We start from the raw sequence: 13292 nt of genomic DNA, 5'->3' as shown, positions 1-13292 counted from the left end.
CTTGATTCTTATGAGCTTTTGGAGACTGTGCTGGGGACTGACGTAGAACCCCAACAACCTACCCCCAACCCATCAAATCCTAGTGTGATGATTCCTTTGAATGCAGATCTTCTAAGAGCTTGGAAACAAGGAATGCAGATGCATTGTGTGCCTTAGTTACAAGCTGTTCTGACAGTGTTCTGACTTTGATTCATTATACAACCAAAGCATCAATGGCTTGGAATATACTGAGGAGTCAGTATTATGAAACGTGAAACCAAACAAGGATTTAAAACTTGGAGAATCAGTCTAGCAGCAGAGAAGTTTGCTGAAGGATAGACAGCTGAAGCATTCATCACTCGGATTAAGAATCTGCACGACCAAATGGTTGGTGCTGGGATACAAAAGACTAGCGAGGAGCTAGCTTGGAGGTATCTTTGGATTTGTCCACAAAAGTTTGATGGACTAGTAATTGCCCTTAATACTCAGGTGAGACCTCAAGCTTTCATTTTTTAGGAGTTTTGTGCATTATTTCCGGAGGAGGAGTTGAGGTTGAAACCGCGAGAAGGAAGAAACAATGGAGATGTTGCATTCTCTACCAATGCAAAAGGAAAAGGTGGTTCCTCCACCAAAAATGATGGTGAAAAAAAGAAGAAGGGTGGTAAGAAGAAGTTTCAAGGAGAGTGTTTCTACTGTAAGAAGAAAGGACATGCAATTGCAGATTGTCATGTTAAGAAGGCAAATGAAAAGAATGGTACCCTTAAAAGTAAAGGGAAAGAGATAGCCAATACGGCTAAAGCAAAGTTGGAGTTATTCATGGCGATCATTGAAGAGGTGTGCTCCTCGATGCAAGAAGAATCTACCACTGACTCATGGGTGTTGGATAGTGAGGCCTCCCGTCACATGACCAACAAGAAAGGTCTATACATTTCTATGCAACCTCTATAAGAATCCAACACTGTGACGGTTGGAAATGATGCAAAATGCCCTACTACAGGCACAGGTATTATTTCATTTTTTGCTATAAGTGGAGATGTCAAAAATATTTCAAATATGTTGTGTGTTCCCGAAATTAGGAGAAATCTATTATCAGTTTGCTGCCATAACTGATCTTCATCATGAAGCGAGGTTCAAGAAGACAGCTGTATAAATTCTTGATAGTGATGGCAAAGTTGTTGGCAAAGGAGAAAGAAGGAACAACCTATATGAGCTAAGTGCTCTTATAGCCACCATTTGAGTGGGCACAAGTAAGCTTTGGCATGAAACGTTTGGGCACATCGGATTTGCAATGTTGAAGGAGATGCACAAGCAAAGTATGGTTGCTCACCTACCTGCAATGATTGAATTGAAGGAACCATGTGAAGCTTGTATAGTGGGCAAGCAACAGAGAAAGGCATTTCCACAGGAAAGTAGGAATAGAGGACAGGCTTCTCTAGAGTTGGTGCATGTTGACTTGTGTGAAAAGATGCCTATACGGGCCTTGAGGGGATCTTATTATTTTATGTTGATTGTCGACGACTACAATAGGAAGATGTGGGTGTACTTCCTTTGTGATAAGGCTCAAGCTTTTGCTAAGTTTAAAGAATGGCTAAAACTTGTTGAGAATGAAACAAGGAAAAGTGTGAAGAAATTTAGAACAGATGGTGGTGGTGAGTTCAACTCAAAGGAGTTTGAAGATTTTTACAAGAGCAAAGGGATCAAGCATCAATTAACGACGCCTCGCACACCTCAGCAGAATGGTGTTGTGGAACGCAAGAATCGCACCATTGTGGAGATGGAAATATGCATGCTAAAGGGCAAGGGATTGCGGGCTGAAGCTGTTAATACTGAAGTCTACATTTTAAATCAGAGCTACACAAAGGCTCTCAAGGGAAAAACACCTGATGAGGCTTACATTGGTAAGAAACCATCTGTCTCACACTCCAGAATTTTTGGATGTGAATGTTATGCACATATTCTAGATGAGAAGAGAAACAAGTTACAACCAAACAGCAAAAAATGCATCTTCTTGGGTTATAGTGATGAGCAAAAGGCTTACAAATTATATGACCAAGAGGCAAAGAAGATCATCGCGAGCCGTGATGTGGTGTTCAAGGAGTAGCTACATATATTGGAGGAGCAGAAGGCAAGTTCTTCCACTTTATCATCAAGTGAAGTAGTAGTCCACTATGAACCTATCCCGAGAGCTGTCCCTATCCTTAAGGAGGAGAAAGCATCATCTTCAAATGATGAGGAAAAAGTTCACCAACCTGACATCACCCCACCAAAAAATCCATTGCTGCGTTGGGTGAAGCAACTCTATGACCACAATAATCCTATGCCCACATCTATTGAGGAGAAGGCAGACAAACCAAGGAGGTCCCAGAGAATAGAGGAGCAAAGGAGAGCTTCTGCTCACATAGTCAATATGGCCTTGATGGCTGAGATTATGAGAGAAGTAAAGGAGCCAACTAACTTAGAAGAAGCACTTGGAGATCCAACATGGAAGGCAGCTATGTAAGCCAAGTATGACAACATAATGAAGAATGACACTTGGGAGCTAGTGGATCGGCCAGCAAAGCGAAACGTTATTGGCACCAAGTGGATCTGGGGAAGGTAAAGTACAAGGCCGATGGTACCTTAGAAAAGTACAAAGCTAGACTGGTTGCACATGGATTTTCATAGGTTGAAGGGTTTAATTTTCAAGAGTCATTTGCCCCAACTACCAGAATGACCACTATTTGCATAGTACTTACAGTGGCCACCCACAAGCAGTGGCCAGTTTACCAAATGGATGTTAAGTCGGTGTTCTTAAATGGTGACCTCAAGGAGGAGGTGTATGTGGCTCAGCCACCAGGGTTTGAGGCCCCCAATTCTGAAACAAAGTTGTAAGCTGAAGAAGTCATTGTATGGGTTGAAACAAGCCCCCAGAGCATGGTACCAGCGAATAGATGAGTTCTTTTTAAGCTTGAACTTTAAAAGATGTGCCTCAAATGCTAACTTGTATGCTTACAGGGATGGTGAAAAGTCTGTAGTGATTGTCCTATATGTGGACGACCTTCTTATTACAGGTGACTATGAAGATATGATCAACCAAACTTGAAAGGCTTTGAGTTTTGAGTTTGAAATGACAGACTTGGGCTTGCTGCACTATTGTTTGGGAATTGAAGTCTGGTAAGAGCCAGGAAAGATCTTCATCTCTTAGAAGAAGTATGCATGGGAGATCTTGAAGACATTTGGCATGACCGAGTGCAAGGAGATAGCTACACCTATGGAGGTGAACGCAAAGTTATGCGTTGAGGATACATCAACACTAGCAAACATTGGGAGGTATAGGACAATGGCGGCAATCTGATCTACTTGTGTAACACCAGACCAGATATCAGTTTTGTTGTTAGTGTTTTGAGCAGCTTCTTAAACAAACCTCATCAGAGTCTAGGGTGCTCAGATACTTGAAGAAAACTCTTGATTATGGTATCACATATAGTTTCAGAACTTCTTTTGTGGGGAATTGTGACTCAGATTGGGAAGGAGATAGTGATTCCAAGAAATCAGTTTCTGGTTATTGTTTCTCTTTGGGTTTAGGAATTTCATCTTGGATTAGTAAGAAGCAGCCAATAGTAGCATTGTCTTCTACCAAAGCAGAGTACAAGGCAACTTGTTTTGCTGCATGTGAAGCAGTATGGTTGAGGAGGATCCTATGGCATATGGAGTGTAGGATGAAGAACCAACTGTGCTAAGATGTGACAATCAGAGTTGTATAATCATTGCCAAAAATCAAGTATTTCATGCGGGCACTAAACATATAGAGATCCAGTATCACTATGTGTGTGATTTGATGGAGGATGGGATAGTGGAACTTGTCTACTATCCAACTGAGGACAATGGAGTGGATATCTTCACCAAAGCACTTACAAAGGATCTGCTTCAAGTTCATCTTGAGGGACTCGGCATTGGACCGAGGAGATAGTTCACCTACGGGTGGACATTGAGGGGGAGTGTTACATATGCTCAATGCCCCACCCTCATAAGGTGCCACCAATGATCCATGGTGCTCAAAGTTGTAAGGCCCCCATTATGAGGAGAAGCCAAATGTGAGCTCGGATAATGGTTGGATCTTGACTTGTATATCAAATGAGGTCTATGTGACCGGATGGCAAAAAGGTGACCATTGTGGGTCTAATCTTTGGGTTGGACTACTTAATTAAGCTAGTAGCAACTCGAGGCACATTGCATCGAGTTGTAGGGTAAGGAAGTTAAAAGGGGCCCCTATTTTGGGGTTCGGGGGCTGTGGAAGCAGCCCCTAGGTCGGGGGGGTCCCTGGCCGACTAGCGGAGGCTTATACAGTAGGTCGGTCAAGCCGACCTAACCGCCTTCATGGGCTATAAAAGCTAAACCCCTTCACAATCATCGATCATCTATCTTTCACCCAGTCAAAGTTGTTCCAGCTAGCCTTAAGCTCTTCACCTATCTTCTATCTAGATCGCCATCTAAGCTTCACAGTGGAAGCACATGGGTGGACAGAGCCATCTTTGTATCAATTGTTTGGAGCTAAAGAAAATTTCTAATTCTCCTCTTATGTGTTGCGTACTCTCTATCTCTATCTCTTTCTCAAATTCTGTTCACTGCACCACCGTGTAATTTTTTACATTCCAAACATCTATGGTCGATATGATTTCCCTAGAATATACAATGTCAACACCACTAAGCCTGAGGAAGCTCTCACTTTCACGCTGCAAGATCTATATGACTCCATAGCCCACTTCCTTAACGAATTCACTTCATGCCCATACTCAATCTTCCTAAATACGTGTAATTATCTTAGACTACTTAGGCTACTATTAAAGCAAGAGCCCACATCACAAGAGTACCACCTATCACCACTCTTTTTTTATCCAAATGGCATAAATAGCTACACTATGACTAGATTAATGATGTGAGCTACCCTCCTTCCCTCTTTTTTCTTAGCTCTCTTAGAAGATATGAATGATAGCTGCTTCACTCGTTGGAATCATCCATTTCTTTCCACTACTCCTCTCTAAGCACCAATGAACCTCACAGGATGCATGCAAAGTTGGAGATCCTTAACAAGTCTCTTAAGTCCCCCAACTGCTCCCTCTCATGACTCTCATGATGAAGATTAGATTTTCATCTATCCAAAAAAAAGAAAGAGAAATGACAAAGAAAAGAAAAAAATAAGAGATCACAAGAAGAAAATCACAAGAGAAAGTAACTGAATCATCTCACTACATGCGGGCCATAGTCACTACACTAGGGGTCCTCAAGTTAGGTGTGTTCGATGGCTTCGGTTGGTCGGCTATGTCCCTATATCCAATACATACCAAGAGAGCATGTACATGAAGTATCCAACAGTCTCTATGAAATTAAGCTCCATATTAATTGTGACTGTTCAAAGCTCTATGTAACATTCAAAATGTCAAGAGTGAATAGTAGATGAGCAGAAGAAGCTCAATACATCAAAGGAATTGTTGAGATATTAGCAATCACACCTAATGTATCCTCTTTGTATGAGGCAGTTTGGGATGAAGACATGCAGGCTGCAAGAATCCCATATGCACAGAAAGGGAAAATTGTACCCATCCAACAACTATAAAGCATTGTACTTGACTACCACTTTTCATATGGAATGAATACATGATGATGCTTTTTTTTATCAGTTAAGGTCAGTCTTGTACTTTTCAGTCCTACACAAGATTGTGTTTATGAGTCCAAGCTTCCATCTTGGAACCTAATTCACTTGTGTAACAATTGTGGTCTTCAGTCAATGTCATCATGAGTTTAGTCTATGCTTACAAGTCGCCATAGCCATGCTCCAGATCCATATTTTAACATGGTATCAGAGCATGGCTTAGCATGTCTCAGGTCTCCTCTCTACTATTTCAGCTCCTCTTCATCCCTGGACAGCTCCGGATCAGTGTATGATTCATTTTCTCAACTTCATCTACAGTAAAGCTTGTGGCAACCATAGCTAGTCTGCACCCTGTCTCCTTTGAGCCCTTGGACCTCTTCATAGAGGCCATCTCAGCCCATGATTCCTTTTGGAGAAACATTCATCTACTCGTGGCAAAGCTCCTTGGTACATCAAAGTCCAACATTACTGACCATTGAGCCCAACATTACATGAATTTGAGCTCGCTGCCTATTCTCTGCGCCATCATCAAGTCGTACTGTTGTCTCTGCGCGCACAGACCACGATCTTCCATGTGACCATAGGGAAATTCAAGGATGGCTCATGAGCTCTTTTCCCATCAGATGATTCATTAAATGATTCCCTCTACAGGCTAGTGTAAATAAAAAATCAGTCGACTGCTAAACCCTAAAAGAAGACTCCATAGCCATTTCAACATCAAGCTCTTGAAATTCTTTAGTTTCTCTCTCTTGCCACTCAAATCATATGCCTACCACTCTAATCTGAGTCCTACTTAGTGCCAACAAAGATTTGAGCATTTAATCAGGAAGATTTGGAAGACCTTGAAGATTTGAAGCACTCATCTAAAGGACAAGCATCAAGAATAGTGAGATTTTATGCAATCACTGCCTATGTTTTTTTAAACACAGAATTGCAAGTCAACTTGGTTCTCATCATCTTTAGTCAGTTTAAGAATTTTTTAAGTCATTCAAGATCAACTCCTTGCTAGCCATTTGGAGCTGATACCCTATCATGCAAATGTCAAATAAGAAGACTTTTATATGGCTATTTCCAATGAAGAGTAACATTACTCTTGTTGCTCATTTCAATTATATAGAAAATATTTTTACTCTACTTGCAGGAGGAAATGGAGCTGCTCACACTCAAGTGCAATCAATGATTCCATCTAAAGATTTTGAAGACACTCTAGCTACCTTAGTCATCATGCAAACCTCAAAGATTGTACCTTTACTTGAGGGGGACCATAAAGACAAGAACTAGATGACTAATGCAAGCAAAGTCCATGAAAATGATGACCATAAAGGAAAGATCAAAGAGAAAAAGAAGAAGAAGAAGAAGCAAAAAAATCATGAAGACTTTGAAGTGGCAAGAAAAGTGAATAGCAAGTACATGTTCAAAAAGAGCAAGCTAGACTACTCCAACAAGAAGAACCTACAATGAATTGAAGATCTATGTCAAAAGTAATGCCGAAAACTACAAGGACCTGCCAATCCTTGATCTTATTTTTTACTGACTTTTTTAGTCGTGTAATGTCTAGCCCAAATGTCTTTATCATAAGCTTGTAAACTCCTCATGTAGTCTTGTACTACAGCCTCTATAAGGCCCCTATTACAACCTCTAGATGACCATCATTTTTGTGGTACCCACACTTAGCCTTTTCTGTGACATCCTCTGGTGTTTTGCCACGTTTTTGGTGTGCCCACACTTTGCAGGTGGTACTTTCACTAAAGCCTCTACACACTTTGTACTTTCTGGTTGTGATTGAGGAGGGGTGTTGAGATATTAGCAATCACACCTAACGTAGCCTCTTTGTATGAGGCAGTTTGGGATGAAGACATGCAGGTTGCAAGAATCCCATATGCACAGAAAGGGAAAACTGTACCCATCCAACAACTATAAAGCATTGTACTTGACTACCACTTTTCATATGGAATGAATACATGATTATGCTTTTCTTTATCAATTAGTGTCAATCTTGTACTTGTCATTCCTACACAAGATTGTGTTTATGAGTCCAAGCTTCCATCTTGGAACCTACATCACTTGTGTAACAATTGTGGCCTTCAATGAATGTCATCATAAGTTTAGCCTATGCTTACAAGTCGCCATAGCCATGCTCTAGATCCGTATTTTAACAAGTGTAGCATCTAAGATACATGTGACATACAGTATGAGACCCAATATCTTCTTCAAGCTCTTATTGTGGTATCCAAAGGAGCATCCAATAGCATGTAACCATAGCCAAGGTCAAGGTAAATAAACCCAAATCTCAACTCAAAATCATGTCGTAGCATATCGGAAGGTATACATAACAACCAAAGGAGCGATACATCCACTAAGTATCTCGTAAAGCATCAAAGAGAAAACTATCTCTAATAAAAGCTTACAATGCACAATAAACAAGCATTGATATGATGGTAAAAAACGAGCTAATGCAAGCTCAATCCAAGCTCAAAAGCATGCCAATACATTGTGCTACCAATCGAGTATCATAACCAAGTGCCAGAGTATCATGTAAGCAAGGTAGAATGAGTGGTATGTTGTCCTGAGTATGAACAATAGTAAAATACCCTACGAATACTAAAATATGGCAACTCAAATTAGGTCAAGAGTACTTTAGTACATCATTATAATGTTCTCCAAGCGTCCAATGATCATCTAGGCATTAGTATAGCATCCCGAGAGCATCAAGCAAGCAATAGATGATCAAGTACTTGTTATCCTAGAAGTTTACAGCAAGCGTGCTATAAATAAAAAACAATAACAAAGATCCCCACTTAAATAGGTGCCCAAACACATGTATCCAATGTTGAGAAGTTATCCCAATCTTTTTCGAGCATGCAAGAGTGCCACAGACCACAAGGAAGACAGGATGGGAGACATGAGGTGCACCCAAACTGTTAGAGATTGGTTGTTGGATAGCAAGTGCAATTCATGCAAATCTAGTTGAAGTATTTACTGGTTGGGCTACCCACTATGGAGGGTTTTTTATGCTCTAACAACGTTTATTTGGTGCTTCCTAGAGTAAGCTCAGCATGTCTTAATACGTGTTGGAAGAGGGAAGCATCAGAGTGTACCTTAAAGAAAAGAAACCATGGCTGCCATTAAACAACCCAATCTATAGATATTAAAAATTGAGCTAAAGAAGAATACCAAGGAAGATCTTGAGTGCAAGGGATCTTATACCAATTGAAGGGATAAGCCATGAGTGGAAGTAAGACCTCTTGTGGAAGAAGCAAGAGAGCAAGAGCAAGAGACACAGGATGTGGAAATTCCAATAGTCACAATGTGTGACCTTATCCAAATATCCCTAAAAGAATAAAGAATCAAGTGACAATGATGGTGCTTGCCACCTACAGTGTACAGGTGTGTGGGTATTGTCAGTATAATGAATACATGGGTAGTTAGATGTAAGTATCTTTACCCCCAGAAAATTATTATTTTCATTACTACTTTGTCTTTTGCTCACCATAAGTGCATGAGAAGTATAGGTTGCATCAACATGCATGTTTTGTTTCTCTATAAGCAAAGCTTCATCTACATCCTTGAGTTGAAAGCCACCTTTTAGAAGGGTTTGCACTAACAACAATGCATAATGTATCCCAAGTCTCTGATAATGTGACAAGCAAGAAAAAAGACTTAGCATTCTCCTCAAACTTTCAGGCCGCCCTGTGAAGCAATGTGATATACCTTGATAAAGCCATGGTGAACTTTTTTGTGACATGTGTGGAAATAATACTTGGAAATGATTATTAGGTCATTTTGAGTGCGTCGATAAGTTTTGGTGATGATACAATTTTTGTCAAAAAATTTCCAACACAAGGATATATCTTATCTTAGCGCTTTATTTATGATCAAATAGAACAAAATTTGGCCAAAGTTCCTCTCATGAAGTTTGAAGAGGACATCAAGGAGAACATTTTGTTCTCTCACACAATCTTACAAAATAAGAAAAGAGTGGAGTTTGTGTGTTATGTTTTATATGTTGGAGCGACGCATCTTGGGGCCAATCCCCAAGGTGTAGGAGAGTCGCAGACCAAATTCTTTACCATTTTGAAGAAACGAGGCTCTGAAAATGAAAAATAAATTCTTCTAACACCTTTTTTAAAAATATATCCTATTGTTTGTGCTTTCTTTCTATTTTTAGTAGGTTTGCATACGAGCGATTTGGGAAAATCGCATCAATTTTGATATGTGCTTTTCTCCAAAAATGCATAATTTGCGGAAAAGCCTATTTAGATGCATGAATCTTCCTAATACAAAAAGCCATTTTAGAAAATTGATCGAGGCAATCCTTCCCCTTCTTTTAGAAATTTCAAATTGAAATCATGAATGAGATTATGAATGAGAGTGAGATTGTGATTGTGATTGAGATCCATCATGTACATTATTCTAGCTTAGGGGTGGTCAACAAATACGAGCTCCATTTCACAGTGTATATTTTGATTACACTATTGATTGCTTCTCCTTTTGTCTCCATTGAAGTATAATATAAATTCATTTTTCTCTCTTTACTTTGTGATTAGTCGAAAACCCAAGAAGACCTTGTTGCAAAAGAAATAAGTCAATCCATTGAAATTAGAGGACATAAAGCTAGAACTTTATGATGCAAATGATTGGAAATAGGTTAATGAGCTATATAAATCTACCATCATTTTATTATTATTAAAGCAAGTATACTTCAATGTCATTGAGACTAAGGGTAGTGCTTATGCATCATGAAAAAAGAAATGTGATCTCTTAGTAGAGTCTTGCAACACAACTATATTGGCTTAAGAAACTCATGGACCTTCATACGAAGAAAGGGACATCTATGTCATCTTACTAAAATATTTTCCATAACTCCAAGTAAGCTTTGAAATCCTGGAAGCTTCTCTAAATCCAATGCCTTTGTGAAAATATCAAGTATGTGATCTTATGTGTTGATATCATATACGTTCCACGTAAACTCCCTCCCAAACATTTGTATGCATAACATTTGTCTCCTTTCCTAAAACAACATTCATCCTATGCTACATGACAAACAAATGTTCATTTCTATCATCATTTTATCTTGAAGATGATGCATAATTTTCTTACTACAATTTACCACTGCAAATATCATCCTTCTTATCATAAAAATGGGATGCAATATGACTCTTCTTTCATAACAATGATAGACCGTACAAGATGTACTAGAACCTATGTTCTACCATCTATGTCTTCCTCTAAAGCTCCTCCTATCTCTAAAATTACTAGGACTGCTAAAAACTACATGTCATCAAACTGTTAATTTAACTTGTTTTGTTGGTTACCACTAGCACAAATTATACCACGATCTCTTAAAGAGGATGTACTACGCTCCCTTCCTAGACTTAAGTAAAATACTTGAACCTATTGACCACTTATTTCAAATGACTCACCCTACATATTGATCTCTTCAATGATCATGAGAGAGACTCACTCATCAAAATCTAAAAACAATATCCATACATAAAAGTAGTAAAGTTTTTTTAGACTTTCTCATTATTAAGGTCACCCAAAGTAGACAAGACCAAATCATTATCAACGTGCATTACATTAATAGCTACTAAAGCGTATGTAATACTCCTCACCTTGAAAACATACTCATTTACAACATCTTCTCTTTCTTCAAGATTTTTAACTCTTACTTGATTTGAATCTTCTATACCTTTGTATTTACTAAAAATATATTTTTAAAAGTTGTTGGTGAATTTTTTATATTTTTTATATGCGCTAGTATAGTGTTATCAACGATTGTATATAACCAATACATCACCTTTTTTCTTTCGCATTCCATTTTTTTCACACCTTTAATTCTTCTACACAATCTCAACTCTAATTCCTTTATTTCACCTAAAACAAACTCGTAAAGGCCTTTTCCAATAAGAAAGTTTGTTACATGGAACTTCCATGATGGTCAGTTGTTCTTGTCTAGCTTAACAATACTAAGATTTGCATTGTTCTTAACCATTATGACAAAGTTGAGTATCAAATAGTAAGCAAGTCTTTTATAACCTTCCACAAGATATGCATAGTAACAAAATTGTATTCTTTTTTACTAATTATGTATAATACATATAATCTACAATCTGTTTATAGATAAACATTGTTTTTTATTTTTGAAAAATACCTTAGAACTTACAAATTTGAAATATGTAACTCATATGCATGAGAATGATTGACACAATTAAAATTATAGTACACCTTGAATTGTTAACCACAACCTCATGGAGCTAAAACAAGGCTGAAAATAGCCTCAGATTGACCAAAAACATAGCAAGAAAGCCCAAAAGGGTTTATGTGTAGAACACACACCGTTCTACTTACACATCAAATCTCATAGTAATCTAAGATTTTTGCTCTACTCTACTCTTAATGCCTCCACATGCACTATCCAAGGGAAAGAGTGAGAGAAAGGAAAAACTTATTACCGATTTGTTGCTTATGTGAATCCTTCATCTTTCTTCTTCACTTGAACCTCCAAAACCAATCTCTATCGATGGTCTACTCTAATATTACGTCACAAAGTGCATAATAAGGAGAATTGTTTGTGCTATTGTACCAAATACACACAATACATACAAGAAGAAGCTCACTCAAGAACACAAGAAGAGAGATGGATGCCAAAACGTTTTCTTGCTAGGTTTTTTTTTCCCCTCCCACAATACAATGTACACAAAGTATAGATAAGATATAACATAAAGAAAAATGACCTATTAAGTCAAACGATGCATAACTAGCTATCTAATCAACTAGAGCTATAACTATACTAGCTATAGGTAGGTGTAACTAACCAAATATAATAAGTTGTAAGTCAATGGCTATGTGAGGATCATAATCACCACCAACATACTAAGTGTAGGCATGCAAACCCATCTAACCAAGTAGTCTATTATTAATGTCTGCATATGTTGAGCTTGCGATCTCAACAATGCACATAATTAGAGTTGTGACAAATACAACTCTAAGAGGTGCATCGATATTGTGAGGTTGGCTCTCACAAGATAATACATCCATGATAATAATGTATCTATGATGTACAAAAATAATATGGTGGAGCTTCAAAAATGATATCCTTCCAAAAATAATTATATCACTTATGATTTGATTGTCTTTGCCTTTCATCGACTTTCCTTTGACTATAGCCGTCTAGATTTACTATTAACATCAACTCAAATTGAGTAATTTCACATACACCCAAGAATGTATTGAGATTACAAATGCATTAGAATTTCTTGTAGCCGATTGAATACATTTAGATGCTCCAATACTATATTTGTTTTTTATTCACCATTGTATTATTTACTTTTAGGTGATGCTTTAAGGTTGAATATGTTGAAAGGAAACATGTTGCTTGCTTTTTATACTTGCATTTCTAGCCTTGTTTGGTTTGTATCGCATCAATAATTTCTCGTCCACAATTCCACAAGAAGAATGGTATCATACTCAATTTCTTCTCAAGAGATGTCCATATCTAGGGCTCCTAGGGTGTAGGAGATAGACTAGGTAAGTAGTCTTGCCCATTGAGGCTCTTGAACAATTACTTCAACTACTTTGACACTATCAATCTAGGTCATAAAGGTCCTAAAAATTATTTAAGTTCCTTTCAATGATGTTCCCAATGGAACAATGATGCAATAATACTAGGCTCTATATCTTG

This window comes from Lygodium microphyllum, chromosome 23, assembly GCF_053477565.2.
Source record: "Lygodium microphyllum isolate KBCC chromosome 23, Lygodium_microphyllum_v1.1.10, whole genome shotgun sequence".
NCBI classification, from domain to species: domain Eukaryota; kingdom Viridiplantae; phylum Streptophyta; class Polypodiopsida; order Schizaeales; family Lygodiaceae; genus Lygodium; species Lygodium microphyllum.
This window is presented reverse-complemented; position numbering follows the sequence as displayed.